A 16,731-nucleotide genomic window follows, 5' to 3' on the forward strand; every position below is an offset into this window, starting at 1 on the left:
ATTTTACAGGAAGTGTAAATTTATTTTGTAATTAAAAAAAAAAAATAGGTAAAAGCAGACAATCTCTCCCTTGCTGGACTGCCTGCCCGCTGCTCCCTTGTGGTGTGTTCAATAAACCTCTGTCTCCTTTAAAAAATAATAATAATAAAATTTCATTAAATTAAAAAAAAAAGTAAATCCGTAAAACTGCTAGGTCAATGAGCAAAAGGTGTGTGCTCTGCTCACCCTGTTGCCCTGCCACAGACACGTAGGTGCCCTTCCCACTTGCGGCCTCTTTGCTGGGCCCTGTGGACTCTCTGTGGACCAGGCCCTGGCCACCCTAGCACCACCACCTGGCCTGGTACCCTCCAGCCCCACCCCGTCACCACCACCAAGGACCAATTGTCTTCTCTGGTATGACCTCCCATCTCTAAATCTGGGATCTGAGATGTAGTTTGCAAGCTCGGGAGGGAGAAGAAGAGATCTTTCAGATGAAAATTATTCCCAGGACATGTGGCTGCCTCTCCCCCTCTTCCCTACTGTCCTCCTAGACCTAGTAGGACACAAGCAGGGGAGGACATTTGGCGAGGAGGCGGTAAGGCCAAGTGGGTGAGAATGCAGGCTCTGGTCCCAGACCAGGTTCAAACTCTGATATTGCCCCTCACTTGCTGCTCTTAGTCAGTGTTAGGCCTCTCTGTGTCTCAGTTTCCTCATCTGTGAAATGGGGATAATAATACTATCTACCTCTCAGCAAGCACCTTGTTAAGAAGAGTTAATGAGCCAGTATACGTGAAGCTTTCGGTGCAGGGCTTGGGGAGATGCTCAGTCACTGGGGTGGCATCCTACCACCCCCCACACAGCTGCTCTGCCCCAGGGGGACTGGACTTAGCAATGCCATCCTCTCCAGAGGAATGCAGAGCACAGAGCCTTGGCCTCAGCCTCCCCCAAGTTGAGGAGGAACACCTCCGGGCCTGGCAGCAGACGGTCATGAGCCTTTCCGTCCTGGCAATCCCAGCAGAGGGACAGTAGCAAAATTTCTCAGGGCCCTGGAGGCACTGTCCATACCAGCCCCTGCCGCGTGCCCTTTCTAGAGCCGGAATACACACGCATCTTGCAGCCACAGCCCACTGAAAAGCTTTATTCACCCCTCGTTGGGGTAACTGCTGAGGCCTGAAGGTCATTTCAGAACCCCGGAGGTCACAGAGGGCCCCTGTGTTTCGCCCCCATCCACCAACTTGCTCAGGCTTATGCTCTGCAAACGCTCTGCCCTCTGAGACACGGCTCAAATGTTCAACATACCCTTTAGGTGTTTGCAGAAAGGATGAGCTTAAAGGCGTCTGCCTTTAGGTAAACGGAGCTGCCCTTGCACTTTTGATGATAAAGAAAAGCAAACAAAGGCCGCCTTTCAAAGGCCTGCTTGCTCCCACTGGCTCCCAACCTAAGGACACCTCCGCCTTTGTGAACTGTTGGGGGTGGAGAGCTTGGGAAGGCCTCTGGACCCCTGGGCCCTTTACGGAGGGTCCTGCCCGCGTCACCCCATGGCACTCGTTTCCCTTCTGCAAAAATATGAAAATCAATACTCAGGCCACAGATTTTGCTCAGACAGACTAACAGACTCTGAAACACGCAGAAAAAAAACCTTCCACAGTATCTGGAAGGATCCTGAAGATCAAAGTCCCCGGCCAGTGTGGTGGAGGCTCTCTGAGCCCGTCGCCTTAGTAGGAAGCACACAGGCCGAGGAGCCCAGGTATTTGTGCTTTCGTTCTTTCAGTTCAAAAAACGCTGGGTGCCTCGGACTGGCACTGCCGTAGCTGCTAGGGATAAAATGACAGGAGATGGGACAAACCCTTGGCGGGTTGAAGCTCAGGGGAGCAGGGCTGCACACCTACTGTGTGCCCGGCTTGCCTCTGGCTGCCTCTGCTTGGATCTCAGGTGGACGGCGTGCTCGGCCGTGGCTGGAGGAGAGGATAGTGAGCCATCCTGCCCTCCCTGGGAGCGGGAACCGGCCAATAGAGAACTGTCACTTAACAAGAAGAGAGAGCCGAGCGGGGGCTGGGATGACCCTGAAAAGCTGGCACCTCTCGCCTGGGGCTGAGGATCAGGAATTCTGGGCTCACGTCTTTCCCAACAGTCTGGCCTTATGTACATTTCCCAGAAATTCTTACTGTTTACTCTGAGGGGCCTCCCCACAGCAGAAGCCGTTCAAACCCTGCTTTCAGCTGTAAGTCACTTTTCTGGCTGGCTCAGGGCACAGACATCTCAGAGCGTTGAACGTATGGCCACGTGGCTGCCCCAGAGATCCAAGCAAAACTGTCTGGCTGCCCAGCCCGAGCTGTCCCTGAAAGGCTGCAGTGTATATCCTGGCCTCGGCTCCGGGGGCGCACACAGGGCCTTCACACACGCCCTGAACAGCCAGCGCAGACCCAGGCCCGCACTCGTGGCCGCTTTCTGCTGCCCAAATCGGGCTCTAATTTGGAGAAACCTGAGTGGACCTGGGCTGGCGGGGGTCAGGAAGTGGCGGGCAGTGGGGGTGGGGGACTGTATATAAGCTGTCCTCTCCCACCAGGGCTAGAAAGGAAGTGGAGATGAGGTTGGGCCTGAGAGGTGGAGAAGGGGGATGAGGGGAGGGGGCAGAGGGGTCGAGGCACCCAGGCCCTCCCCAAACCCTCTCTCTGGGCGAGGTATCTCTGGGGGAAGACTATGTCCCCGTGGAACCCGAAGGCTGCTCTCCGCCCTGTCCCAGGATTCATCTAAGAGGGCACCCTGGAGAGCAGAGGCTCAAAACAGAGACGCCCCGAGTGAACCATGGCAGGAGATGGAACAGGTGTTGAGGAACCTGGTGGCTCCGCTGCCCTTGCACACGTGCCACATCCCACCGGCGGGTGACACGGGGTGACACGGGCTGGGAGAAACGAGGGTCGTGCATCCTAACAGGTCTAAGCATCCAGGAAAGGAGCCACCGGAGGCAGCCCCTGGGGTCCTTGCATATTCTGGGAATGAAGAGCAGGATTTGAGGTCCAGGAAGGGAGCCCCAAAGAGGGGGTCTGCTGTGCCCCTCCTGCCCAAGAAACGTGCGAGGGTCTGTGATGGACCAGAAGATAAGCAGCAGCTCACGCTGCAGCCGCTGCAGCCTGTCAGGACGCTCCAGCCCCCCCGCCTCACTGCGGGGCTCGGGGAAGGGGGGCCAGACACTTGGCAAAAGCCATCATCGCATTCCCATATGTTAAAGGCGATGCTGTGCCTGCATTGGGAACCTCGGTGGAAGGCAACGTAAGGCAGAAGCAAGATGTGAAGGACTTTAACGTCTGCTCCGGGAGCCCCCCCAATCAAATCAAGATGACCTCACCCCCAAAGGCTGCACGCCCACCCGGCAGGCGGGGCCCGGATCGCAGCGGAGCAGAGCCCAGGGGCAGAGCTGTGTTCCCCTAGATCGGGATTTCACACGTGAGCCCGTGTCCCCTCTAAATAAAGTGGAAAAAAAACCCCACAAAACCCCGTCTCGTTCCTCCCTACTCCCTGCCAAGATTCACTTGCTCCCGGCGACACTGACACCGAGGCTGGCTTTGCTTTATTTCCTCGCTTGGCCAAGTTCAGCTTGTGACTATCCGGGACCCCTGTCCCCAGCCTGCAGCCGGGGGTGTGGCCCATGAGACGAGGGGTCTACAGAAAGCAAGAAAGGGTGATGTTCGATTTGGACCGTGTCAAAAATGTCCCTTCAGGACTTTGTTTTTTTAAAATCTATATTCTTGGGCAGCCCCGGTGGCGCAGCGGTTTAGCGCCGCTGAAGCCCGGGGTGGGGTGTGATCCTGGAGACCTGGGATCAAGTCCCACATCGGGCTCCCTGCATGGAGCCTGCTTCTCCCTCTGCCTGTGTCTCTGCCTCTCTCCCTCTCTCTGAATAAATAAATCTTTAAAAAAAATTAAATAAAATCTATATTCTTGTATTCGACTGTTGGAAGACTCACCATAAAAATGGCAGGGCCACCCCCATCATTAGCCCCAGCTCCCCTGTCACCAGCTCTGTAGTGTGTCTGCAGTGTAAACGGGCTCGAATTCTCCGGCGGGCATTCTGGCCGTGCAGACCAAACGCTGAACAGCACGTGAGCCTCAGCCTGGCCACTTCCTCTAGAAATGGTTTCCGCACAAAGGACCAAGCAAGTGTGCAAAGGTGCAGAGCAGTGGCCGTGCCCGGTGTGGCTCGGGCCGTCGGCAGACTGACAACCACACTTACCTGCACTGACTCTGTGCCTGGTGCTCGTTTAGTCGTCACCGGAGAGCCAAGTGCTCCAGGGCTCCTGATTACAGATAAGGAAACTGAGGCACAGAGCTACAGCCGGTGAGAAACAGACCTGGGGTTTGTGGCAGGAGGCACTTCCACCCCCTGCTGCATTGCGTTCACGTTTCTCCCCACCCCGTGGCCCACCGGGAGGGCAAAAGACACGCAAAGGATGAGGGCGTTGCACAGAGTTCTCGGCCACACGGGTGATCGAGAGCCCCAAGGGGGCTGGGGCGTCCCCTGGACGCGGCTCTCCAGTCTGGGAGTTACTGATCTCTCCCCCTGCAGATGTGATAAGGCCCATTACAGCCCCCTACACTTGGCCCAGGACCGGGGCACTGCAGGGTCGGAAACTTTGCCCAGAAATCGTTTCGAGCTGACCCTCCACGAGAACTGGGTTTTCCTGCCTTGCGAGGAAGGCATGCAGCAGCGCCCACCCAGCTCTTCAGCAAATACCAGGAGGGGCAGGACGTTGCCCGAGTCCTTGACCGAGCGCCGAGCGCCGGGAGGCGCGGGCTCGCCGCAGGCAGTGGCCGGGAAGCCCGGAGAACCCTGGCCCCGCTCTTCTGGTGCTCCCCGATGCCGCGGATCGGAGCGAGCCCTGCCTTTCCACACGAAGGCCCCAGGGCGAGAGTGGCAGGTGCCCGGGCACCGCCAACTGGGGACCGCGGGCGGCGACCTGAGTCCTGATGAGCCACAGCACAGCCACACGAGGCAGGCGATTTGCAAGCCACGCTGCACCAGCCTCGTGAGTGGCCTGGCCCCTCACGGGCCCACCGATGGTTCAAGTTTGCTGACTGGGTGCCAGCAGCATTCAAACTACCCTATTTTCAAAGCCCGGTCACTCATTTGCACGTCCCAACGCTCCCTGTCCCTTTGCTCAGAGGATACACGTGGCCAGCAAGACGTGCCCGGGAGGCTTCGGGGCTCGCTCTCGGGGTGCACCCGGCGGTGCCTAGCCTTCTCTGAGACTCCCAGACACTAAAGCCGATTTCGATTTCGGCGTCCTTGTGGCAGGGCGGCCAGGGGGATGGGCAGCCTTCAGCCTCACCCCTCCCCCCGTGCAGACATAGTCATTTGCAAACTAGCAGGACCAGGACGGGGGGCCTGCAACCTGCAGTGCCGGAGTTCTTTCCTTTCTTAAAGGGACAGAGCAACCCCAGCTGGGAGCAGCGCCCCCCACCCTCCCCACCAAAGACCACTTGCCCTGAGGGAGGGCGTTTCCTTCCACTTCCTGGGCTAAGCCGGTACCACCCCACACCCCTAGCTGGGAGAAGGAGTCCCGGTGGCCTCCTAGAGCCTGGGCAGGGGCTGGCACCTGGGAAGGGCTGTGAAGTGTCTTCGGGGGTTCCTGGGGAAGCAGTTCAGACTTCCCCCTCACCACTGACCGTGATTTCAGGGATCACGACATAGCCTCGTAGTTTTGTTTTTATTCCCAAATCCTGCACATCAAAACTTCCATTCTTCCCTTCTACAGATGCCCCAGCCGAGGTTCCCAGAAGCCCAGAGACGTGCCCGTATTCCATTCCCCCATCGTCAATCTGGCAGCGTTAGATGAGGGCCAGTTTGTGGAAGCCAGGCCCCTCTTCTCCCTGCCCCGCCCGAGGACGTGTCGGGGGACAAGGAACCCAGGGCCCAGGGCCTGCCACTTGCACGGGATGGTGGCGGCCCATTGGGCTGGGTCCTGCAGAATGGACTCTCCTGGTATCTCCTGCTATCGTTGTCAACGTCGGCGGGCAAAGGTCGGGAGGAAAGCGGCACCCCTCAGGTCTAATGGGGCACTTCCTGCACCCAGACGCTGAGCTGGACTAGAGATCAGACAGCCCCAGGCAGTGGGAAAAGTCAGGGACAGAGAGTTCTTCAAGGTGTGACGGGTCTGCTGAAGGAGAGACAGTTGTCCTGAAAACCTCACCCGTGAGATGGGCACAGAAACTCTGCCCGCTGAGCGCCAGTGTCCTGGCTGACTAGCCTACCTGCTATTGACTTCTCTTCTGGAAAATCAGAACCCTAGTGCTGGGGACCAAGAACTGCTCCTCCTCACGCAACACAGGGCTTGAGTCTCTGTACCTTTGGGTCCAGGAAATGGTCAGGGTCTGTCTCGTGGAGATGTGGAGCGGGGCCAGACGGAAGCTTGTGTGTGCGTGCTGCTATGTGTTGGGGTGAGCGTGCGCTGGTGACAACACTCACATGGTTCAGGCTGTGCCTAGGTACGATCCCCAGGTTGGCATCGTACCAAAGCGTGGGCAACCCCTCCCCCCCAATCTCCACTACCTCTACTCGGACAGCCAGAGGGTCGAAATCAGCCGGAGGGGGGCGGGGAAGGGAGACGAGGCTGCGCCCCTATCTGGCTCCACCATCCCCCAACCCCTATCTGGCTCCACCATCCCCCACCGAGGGCTAATAATTCACTGGTAACCAAGAGCCTTGGGGGAGGGTCATCTAAGAGTCAAGTATCAATTCCTCTTGAAATGCGGAGCTTCAGGTGGGGGAGGTGAAAGACAAGGGCCTGGGGCTGTTTTGCCGCAGCCTTTCGGCAAATACTACAGACTGTGCACAAAGTTGCCCGAGGACCGTAGATAACCCGCGGAACTGAGAATCGTGGAGATCCATGAAATCACAAACCGTGGCGAATTGTGCTGAATCACAGTTGAGCTGCGCTGCAGAGAAATGCATCTAGGCAAAGAAGGGCCAGGAAGTGGGGGGTCAGGGCAGCCTTATGTGGCCAGTTACGGCGCTGCAGGATTACGGTGTGGCAGCCCGCGGGCAGCTTGGTAAACCACGGGCAACTGGCGGACCCCATCCTGGCAAGTGCAGTCTCCTCTCACAGGCCCACAAACTCTTGGCAAGTCCTGGTTTGAGTCTGAGACGTGACTATCGCCCGGGTTCCCATGCTGCCCAGAAGCCCACAGCACAGCCTGTGCTCTGTTTGCCCAAAGGGTAGAGCTACAGGTGCCAAGCCCACTCAGACCCCCAAACTCACTAACTCAGGTCCCAAGCCCCACAGAGAAGGGTGCCACAGATCTCCTCCTCGGGGCACATGTGGCCAGCCCCCAATGGTTCTGGCTTCAGAAGGAGAGAATCATTTGCAAAACTATGGGGCGGGAGTTGGGAGGTGGGTGGTTCCACCCCTCGAATTCAGGAGATAAGTTGGTCTTTTCAATTCTAGCCTCTCTTTTCCTTCTGAATGGAACAGGACGACCCAGGCAGGTGGTAAGGAGTGGCTCTAAGGGTGAAATTTAGCGTGGAGGTCGGTGGCCTCTCCCTCACCCGGCACTGGAGAGCCACAGAGTAGATGTGAGACAATTAGAAGCAGTGCAGGCAAAGCCGTTCTTGTTATGCTAACCTCCCCATATGTGGGGAGAAGCTAGGGTGGCCACCTGCAGATCAAGGATTTTGTGGTTCCTAAGGGGGTGGATTTTGCCACACTTGTGACTTATTTTATTTATTAATTACCACAATGTTAGGAAATGGTCTCTTGTCCTCCAGTTCCAGAGAAATCCCGAATTGGCTCCTCCCAGTAACCGGGCTGGTGCCAGGGTCACACTAAATCATAAGGGAAGAGAATTGGGGTTTCAGGTAGGCTCTTAGCAGGAGGACAAGATCTGATCTGTTTTCCTAAGTTAGGATGAAAGTCTGGAGTAATTGCCACTGAATTTCAGCAAAGTCCTCGAGACGGTGCACAGAGTTGCCCAATGACCACTGAGACTGGCATGATTATGTGTTACTGTGGGATGACAGCACAGAGGACCAAGGACCAGCGGCCACTGACAGAGCACAGGCCACTGATGGGCCACGGGTAACCGGGGGACCGCGGGCTACTGGGGAATTGCGGGCAACTGGCAGATCGTGGACCACTGGTGGACCACGGGCAACTGGGGGACCGCGGGCTACTGGGGGACCACGGGCCACTGGCGGACTGCAGGCAACTGACGTGGACCACGGGCAACTAGGGGACTGCGGGCACTGGCAGATCGTGGACTACTGGGGGACCGTGGGCAATTGACGGACTGTGGACCACTAGCAGACCGCGGGCAACTGGGGGACTGCGGGCCACTGGGGGTCTGCGGGCAACTGACGGACTGTGGACCACTGGCGGACCGCGGGCAACTGGGGGACCGTGGGGCGCTGGGGGTCCGTGGGCCGCTGGGGGTCCGTGGGCAACCGACGGACTGTGGACCACTGGTGGACCGCGGGCAACTGGGGGACCGTGGGCCACTGGGGGTCCGTGGGCAACCGACGGACTGTGGACCACTGGCGGACCGCGGGCAACTGGGGGACCGTGGGCCGCTGGGGGTCCGTGGGCAACCGACGGACTGTGGACCACTGGCGGACCGCGGGCAACTGGGGGACCGCGGGCCACTGGGGGTCCGTGGGCAACTGACGGACTGTGGACCACTGGCGGACCGCGGGCAACTGGGGGACCACAGGCACCTGGCAAACCCCAACTAGTAGCAGATCATGCTTTCTTTACCCAAAGGAGTAGCTAGTGGTCTTGGGAAGATGCTTCAGGTGCGAGTCTCCCCCAGAGACCCCACACTCAATTCTTTGAACCCTAGGACTCAAGAGAGGAGGGGGATGACCGGGCCCTTTCCAGGGCGGACCCGCCTCAGGCAGAGAAAGTCATTTGCAAAACAGTAAGGGGAGTACGGAGCCACCTCCGGAATTCAGTTGGCTTTGAATTTCCTTTAATTAAAGGAACGGGGCGTCCCCAACCGGCTTTAAGGAGCTGCCCTAAGGATGAAATTTGCCAAAGTCATCTAGGAGAGGCTCTGCGGTTGCTACTTCTTGCTCGCTCGCTCCAGGTGGGAGCCGCTGGAAACCGGTCCCCTGGACCTGGGCAATGGTCACACGCCACTCCAAGTATCAAGATTTGAGCAAACACCAATGAGAGCTGGCAAATCGTGGCGAATTGTGGCACAAACCACAGTCTGGTAGGGGTGGGGCAGGGAGACCAGAGGAATTGCGGTGAACCTCAGCATTTGTGCAGGATTATGGTGCTGGCGGCTGCTGGACCGCGGGCCGCTGGTGAACCACAGCCCAAGGGAAGTTGCCTCTCACAGGCCGACAAACTGCAATCACCGTTTAGGGCCTGGGGCATGAAAATCTCTTCGCTTTGTAGCCACCAGCAGCACGATCCTGCACCAAACTCCGCACTCTTGGAGGTCTTAGGGGGAGCCCTGCAGGTGCCAAACCTTGTCAGGGATCACATAGCCCAATTTTACAGTAACCAGGGCTAAAAAAAAAAAAAGGAGGGGGGAGGGGAATTGTGCCCCCTTGGATCCAGGGATGGGTCGGTTCTTCAGGAGCGCTTTGCTGGTCCCAGCACTCTGGCCTCCAGCGGACAGAGCCATTTTCAAAGCAGCAGGAGGGCAGTAGGAATGTGGTATTTCTTTCAGCAGGTGGTCTTTTCCGACTTCCTAGGCCCTCTCTTATTAAAGGAGCAGAGTCTCTCCAGGCAACCTTAAAGGGGCAGGTTAAGATTGGAACTTAACCAGTGCAGTCTAGTAGGGGAGGTGGCTGGGGGGCACACATACTGATCCTGCTCTCTCCCTGATGAGGGTCTGCAGAGTGGGGTGCGTGGGTTTTTGGAGTAACACTGGCAAAGTCATTCTGGCTAAAGTGTCCTTGCCTCCTATCTGAGGAGAGGGCAGCATGGTATCCCTCCTTACACCCCTCTCTGTGTCAGAGGTATGGGGGGTCCTACAGGAGTCTGGTTCCCGCACACTCTTAACAATGTATGGTGCTTTCCTGAACCGTAGCATTTACTCAACACAACAGATCTAGGAATAGATGCTCTAGGCTCTAGCTTTGTAGAACCCCAAACCTGTCCATCTCCGCAGCATGGGATGGGGGGCAGTCACAGGCAACCCCCTGGGGACAGTTTCAGGGCAAAGGCCAACTCCCTTCTCTCCCTGTAGTCTTGTAGCAAATACACAAAGCACGGGTGCACCTGTCAGGACATGAACACTAGCACTTGTAAAGGGCTTGGGACTCCCACCATGCTCCCAAGTGTGGCACATGGAGGTTCAAGGTCTCAGACCCGCCCCCACCCCAGTGGACCCCTGTGTGTGTGGGTACCAGAGCACGGCTAGTGATGGAAAGTCAGTCGACTGCAACACCAGGAAAGCTGATAGGATAACCCGTGCCAGAGTGAGATGGGCAAGGGCAGCCAGGGACCAGGGGAGCCAGCACATCACAGCACCAGGACCCAGCAAACCTCAACACCACCAGCTTGTCACTCCACCATCTCCCAATGACTGAAGTCACTGAGTAGGGGGCTGGGGCCTTCCATGCATTTTATCCCCAGTGTCACTAAGCAGCCCCACCACGCACTTGAGCATCTAGACCCAATCGCTCTGCCCCAGGGTTAGGTATGGTGGGCCAGAAGCACCCAAGAAGTGAAGGCCAGGCTTGGGGCTGCCCCTACAGGCACCTAAGGGCCAATTCCCCAGCCCTCAGTGCCCCCAGGTCCCCAGGCCTACCCCCTCGACCCTCCTAAGCCCCATCTTCTGATGTCTGCTAACCAGCACCCCTAGGTAGGGGCAAGGAAAACCTGCCTACTGTTTGTGGGAAACTCATGACTGCTTCCCCTCTTCAATGAACAGCGTCTAGCACCAAACACCATCTTCCCCAGGGGGCGTTTTGCTTCCTTGCACCTCCGGGCTGAGCCCCCGCCCCTTGCCAGGGCTGGGAGAGCCGGCCTTCCTGCAGATCCATGAGCCCCAGGGCCGGGCAGGGTCCGCGTCGCCTCTAGGGGCCTGGGAGGAGCCGCCAGTTGTCCAACTGTGCTGAGGAGCGCTCCTCTGGGAGCCCAGGCGTCTGGTTGCTGCCAACTCTTCAATTTCCTGTGATCTCAGGGGTCTTTACTTGGCATTTATCTCACTGAATCCCCACGACAGTCCCCAGAGGTGTGTTTTCTGTTCTCCAACATCATGATGGCCTAAGCCAGAGAAGTGAAGGCGCTTGACTTCCTTCACTGGTGGCACTGAGGTTGGGGACCAGGCTTGCGATGGCCTCGGGCCCCTAGCACAGCACCCTTGAGACAAAGACTGAGGCAGGCAGAGGTGAGGACCCCACATCACTGACCTGGAAGCCCAGGGTTAGGGGTGCAAGCCCTGGTTGGGGCAGGGAGCTGGGGGTAGGAGCACGGCAGTGCAGGAGGTTGACTATTCTAGTAAAGGATCGCACCCCTACAGTCCTTTAGGATTGAAGATTGCACTCAAAGATATAAGTGCGCCATTAGGATGCAAGGCCTCCCTGGAGAAACCGGAAGAGAATCTGTCATGTAGAAGATGCCAGTAGCCAGGATGTGATGAGTGACAAGCTTAGAGGACCAAACAGCTCCCCACAGACAACTGAGGCAAGAGAGCCTGGTGGCAGAAGGGCTGTCCTTTCTCCTGCACGGTCTGAAAGCTCCCGAAAGCAGTACTGATGTTCCCGGGAGCATCATCTCATTTAATTCTCCCAATGGCCCAATCAGGGAACTGTCATAATATTTTAACCTTTAAGACAACTACAGGAATAATTCTTGTTTCCTGTTTAAAAAAAAAAAAAAGCAGAAACAACACAAAACCAAAGGACACAGTGGTGTGTGACCATGGAGTGTGATTTCTTCCTCCGCCTCTGAAGGGCTGCCCCCAGCCTGCACCCCTAGAGGGTCCTGGGGCTGGTAGCGTGTCCAGGAGTGCCATGGATGGGAAGGTGGTCTTGGGGGGAAGGCTTCCCCCTAGAGCTCCCCATCACCATTGGAGGGGCTAGGGGCACACGCCACTTTCTGAGTGGAGGGCTTTCCTCGTGGCCTGAGGGGAGGACCAGAGGGGATGCTGGCCAACAGGGAACTCCCAGGTCAGCTCTGCTGAGAAGCTAGATCTCAGCTCGGGGTGGAGGGTGAACTCCCAGATGCTGGAGAGAGAAGGGACGTTGCTGCCTTTGAGAGACAGAAGCTTCTTCCTCCTAAAGGAAATTCACAGTCCCTCCCTCCCAGCCTACTCCCTCTAGAAATGCCCAGAGAGGCAGGAGTACTTGATGGGACCTCCTAGGCCTGGAACCAAATGGAATGGTCCCCGGGGTGCCAGGTTCTGCTTCACAACGTCCTAGGGGCTGGTTTGCAGATTCCCTTTCAACAGAGGGGGGGAGTGAGAGGCAGCCGTGTCCAGTGTAAACCACTTTTAGCAAAGATACAGGGCCTGGGGGCTGACTTCAGCTCCACTCCTTTCTCCTTGGCCGGGTGTCTACCCCAGCCACAGGGAGGAGGTTTGTCAGGGCCTGAGAACGTTTTTGTTTCCCTGCTGAGGTGTCTCTGCAAGAGCCAAAGTGGCTGCTGCCCGAGGTGGGACTTCCGGGGGGGATGGAGAATGGGGTGGGGGGTGCACGCTGTGATTCCCCCCATGGTCCAGGAGACCAGCAACACCCCAAAAAGCTTGAGGTTGAGGAGGACAGAAGGGGCAAGAGAAGCCAGGCTTCCTAAGAATGACCTGGCGCTGGCTCTGGGCTAGGCCCTGCCTGGGTAAATGGTTCTGAACCAGAAATGCTTTGCCAGGACCCAGAACCACAGAGTACCAGAACTTTGACACTGCGAACCTCCTTCCGCCCTCCTCCTTCAGGCACAGAGATCTGGACATGTCTGCTTCTCTCTCTCGCTCTCTTTTTTTTAAAGATTATATTTGTGAGATGCACAGAGAGAGAAGCAGAGACATAGGCAGAGGGAAAAGCAGGTTCCCTGTGTGGAACCTGATGTGGAATTCGATCCCATGACCCCAGGATCATGACCTGAGCCAAAGGGAGACGCTCAACCACTGAGCCACCCAGACATCGCAATGTCTGCTTCTCAAATGGAACACTTGTCAGGGTCAGTGCCCAGGAGTGGGGGTTGGCCTAGGTCCTGGAACACAATCCCTGATGCCACTCTGATGGGACCCAGACATCGCTGGTCCAACATCCTCTGAGAGTAAAAGAAGGAGACAAAGGAGGGAACACTTGTTTGGGGCTTTCTCAGTGCAGGGTGGGAGTAGACCCCGAGACAGGTGTCAGGAGGAAGAGCCCTCCAGCGGCCAGATGTTGGCAGAGAAGATGCCTCAGAACAGCCCGGGGACTGTCAACGGATGGAACTGGGGCCCCGGCAGCTTGGGCTCACGGCCTGGGCTTTCCGGAGGTGTATCTCCTCCCCATGGGGTGTCATTTCTTACCTGGGTTGGGGGTTTCCCCAGTCCTCTGCCAACATGTCCAGAGGATGGGGACCATCCTGTGTTCACACAGCCTAACCCCTACCCCCTACGCCTGCCAGTCCACATGCCCAGCAGCATGCTGGAGACCAGGCCTGGGTGGAATGGTCCCCCATGGACACCTCACAACAGCTGTGCAGTTTTTTTATTTTTTTGTGTGCAGCTTTAACATGTAGTTGACAAACGTAACTCATCTTGTGTCCATGAGAAAGGTGGACAGTAGAGAGGTTTGTGAGAAAAATGAAAAAAGCTGGAAAGTAGAAGGCTCCTGCTGTAAGTACCCATGGTGACGGCAGAGATTTATTGGTCTATACCTGGGGGAGAAAGGAAGGGAGTTTGTGGAACCAGCACACTTCCCCTGTGTTTTCGTTTTTCGGAGGCTCCAGGGGAAGCCTTACAGCCAGCCACAGGACTACCCAGAAGTGTCCCATTGTCACTGAGGCCCCCCCTCCCCGCCAGTTGGGCTCTCTGGGGACAGATGCCCTGTAAGCCATGCACAGCATTTTCAAGCAAAATTAAATCTAAGAGTGATGTGGATGAAAGGTGTGCGTGTGTATTTCTCCATGTTTCTGGGAACTTCTGTGTCCTAGAACACATGCACTAGCTTTATTCTGAGCCTCTCGTGGTCACCCTGAGGTGACCCCCCCTCCAGATACTGCCCCAGGGGGTACTCAGGGCCCCCACCACCCCATCTTCTGGTGAATCCACACTTAGCCAGCCATGTTCCCTCCAGGCAAGGCCTGGCACATGGAAGTGCCCAGAGTTCCCAGTCCTGCCACCTAGTAATTACCAAGGGCAAAGAAGGCCCGTCAGGTCTATCTCTCCAGAAGTTTCTTTCCCACTGGAAGCCTGTTTAACTCCATCCCAGTGGCATCCATGAGGATGAGATTTTGCAGCAATACATTTTTTTTTACTTCGTTGGGGTATACCTGACATACAATACACTGAATATATTTAAATGATAGAGTGAAAAATTTTAACTTGTGTCTAACCATGAAACCTTCGGCACAGCCAAGATAGTGAACCCCCAAAGCACCCCAAAGTCTGCTCATTCTCCCTTTCTACTTCCTCCCTCCACCCTCCTCCTCCTCCTGGGCAGCCACGGACCTGCTTGCCGCCTGGACTGGTTAGTTTGCACTTGATAGGGTTTTATAGGGTTTTATGAAGATGGGATCACGTGGCGTGTATTCCAGACTCTTGCTTCTCTTCTCGCCATCACTGTTCTGAGACTCATCCATGTTGTGGGCTCTGTGGACAGTTCCCGTCCCCTTTGTCGCCGAGTAGTGTTCCATTAGAGGTATACACCGTTATTTGTCTCTCTCTATACTCGCTGATGGACAATTTGAGTCGTTTCCAGTTTGGGGCTATTACAGATCAAGCCAACCGCGAGCGTTCCTGCGCAGATCTTGTGTGGAAGCATACCCAGGAGTGGAACGGCGGTGCTGGATGTCCTACACTTTTTGAGCAACTGCCAAACTCTTCTCTACAGCATTTATGCCATTTTCTGTTCCTGTCCACCGTGCACTGCCATACTAGTTCCTCACTCAGACTTGATATGGCCAGACTTTTTCATCTTTGCCTTTTTATTTTATTTTATTTTTTAAAGATTTTATGGGGCTGGGGATCCCTGGGTGGCTCAGCCCTTTAGCGCCTGCCTTTGGCCTAGGGCGTGATCCTGGGGTCCCGGGATCGAGTCCCACGTCAGGCTCCCGGCATGGAGCCTGCTTCTCCCTCCTCCTGTGTCTCTGCCTCTCTCTCTATGTCTATCATAAAAAAATAAATCTTTATTAAAAAAAAAGTAAAGTTTAAACAAAAAAGATTTTATGGGGACACCTGGGTGGTTCAGTGGTTGAGCGTTTGCCTTTGATTCAGGGCCTCATCCTGGGGTCCATGATCGAGTCCCACATTGGGCTCCTGCAGGGAGCCTGCTTCTCCCTCTGCCTATGTCTCTGCCTCTCTCTCTGTCATGAATAAATAAATAAAATCTTAAAAACAAAATCAAAGAGAAAACAAAGTTGCTAATTTGGTGAAAAGTATGAAAAAAGTTTGTGATAAATTATTTATAAAAAACAAAAAAGGGATCCCTGGGTGGCTCAGGGGTTTAGCACCTGCCTTTGGCCCAGGGCATGATCCTTTTTTTTTTTAATAAATTAAATTTTTATTGGTGTTCAATTTACCAACATACAGAATAACACCCAGTGCTCATCCCATCAAGTGTCCCCCTCAGTGCCCGTCACCCCATTCACCCCCACCCCCTGCCCTCCTTGCCTTCCATCACCCCTAGTTCGTTTCCCAGAGTTAGGAGTCTTTATGTTCTGTCTCCCTTTCTGATATTTCCCACACATCTCTTCTCCCAGGGCATGATCCTGAGGTCTCGGGATTGAGTCCCGCATCAGGCTCCCTGCATGGAGCCTGCTTCTCTCTCTACCTGTGTCTTTGCCTCTCTCTCTGTGTCTGTCATGAATAAATAAATAAAATCTTAAAAAAATAATAAAAAACAAAAAAGATTTTATGTTTTTAAGTAATCTCTACATCCAACATAGGGCTCGAACCCACAACCTAGAGATCAAGAGTTGCATGCTTTTCCACTGCCTGAGCCAGCCAGGTGCCCCAAGACCATCCTTTCTTCCCTGACTTGACTTTGTGCTTTTGTCAAAAATCAGGACTCCATACACGTGTGATCTGTCTCTGGATCCTCTATTCTGTTCCCTTGATCTATTCTGCTTCTCTTTTTACCCACACCAAACTGTTTTACTTACTATAGCTTTATGGTGACCCTTGAATTCAGGAAGTGCTAGCTTTGGCTATTCCAGGTCTTTTCAATTTCCATATGAATTTCCAAATCGGTTTGTTTGTGTATTTATTTATTTATGTATTTATTTATTATTTTTTAAAGATTTAATTTATTTAAGTCATCTCTACACCCAGTGTAGAGCTTGAACTCACAACCCTGAGATCAAAAGTCGCACACTCCACCGAACTGAGCCAGCCAGGCACCCCCTCAAATTCACTCCAAATGAATTTATCAATTACTATTTTTTGAAAATCCTGATGAGATTTTTATTGAGATTGTGTTAATATATTGATTAATTTGGGAAGAAAGGACTTCTTACCAAGACTGAGTCTTCCAACCCACTGACAAGGGGTAGCTCTCCGTTTATTTATATCTCTAATTTCTCTCAACAGCTTTGTAGTTTACCTTATACAGACCTTTCACATCTTTTGCCAGATTTATCTATAAGAATAAATTTTGAT

The sequence above is a fragment of the Nyctereutes procyonoides genome, unplaced genomic scaffold, assembly GCF_905146905.1.
Source record: "Nyctereutes procyonoides isolate TBG_1078 unplaced genomic scaffold, NYPRO_anot_genome, whole genome shotgun sequence".
NCBI lineage: Eukaryota > Metazoa > Chordata > Mammalia > Carnivora > Canidae > Nyctereutes > Nyctereutes procyonoides.